This window comes from Penaeus monodon, chromosome 29 (assembly GCF_015228065.2).
Source record: "Penaeus monodon isolate SGIC_2016 chromosome 29, NSTDA_Pmon_1, whole genome shotgun sequence".
In the NCBI taxonomy this organism is placed as follows: domain Eukaryota; kingdom Metazoa; phylum Arthropoda; class Malacostraca; order Decapoda; family Penaeidae; genus Penaeus; species Penaeus monodon.
Window position 1 is genome coordinate 28,469,116 of NC_051414.1, and position 560 is coordinate 28,469,675.

At 33.0% G+C, this 560-nt stretch overlaps 1 protein-coding gene across 1 annotated transcript in view; it reads left to right on the forward strand.

Moving 5' to 3' along the window:
• LOC119591819 (ryanodine receptor-like) overlaps window positions 1–560 on the forward strand; it is a 115,587-nt gene that overhangs the window by 80,269 nt on the left and 34,758 nt on the right. The gene's annotated exons all lie outside the window — the stretch shown is intronic.

Consider the following 560-nt stretch of genomic DNA (forward strand, 5'->3'; position numbering starts at 1 on the left):
TGCCATATTTAGTGTCATATTGACAATAAGATTATATATCGGTAAGGTTATGTTTCATTGATTTTGAATATTTTTATCACCATTTTTTTCCCACGTATTTTAGGTATATTGCTAACCACTACTGTAATAGATGTATCCCCATCGTTGTTTTTAAATCTCCATGAACTTTATCCTATGTATAGGCATATTTCAGACTGCTAGTATTCCTTTTTTATCGTAAAAATATCTGCACTGGCTATTGAGTTCAAGATAGAGAATGATTTGTAAACACTAATTCTCCGCTGATTTTCAAGGAACATACAAAACAAACATAGCATATTCGCAAGGGAAAATATTTGCCATCCGATTGTTTATGTCGGAATGACTTGTTTTCATTTTACTGACGCAAAACCCATTAGCTAAAGTGAACGATACAAACATCCATTTTGCGTGATTTTATTTACTTCCACTCAATACATGTCACAGGTATCACACTATGGACATCGTTGGAGATTTGTTTCAATTAAGTAAATGCTGTATGTAGAAAGGCCAGCAAGTTTATGGTTTTCAGTAAGAGTGGT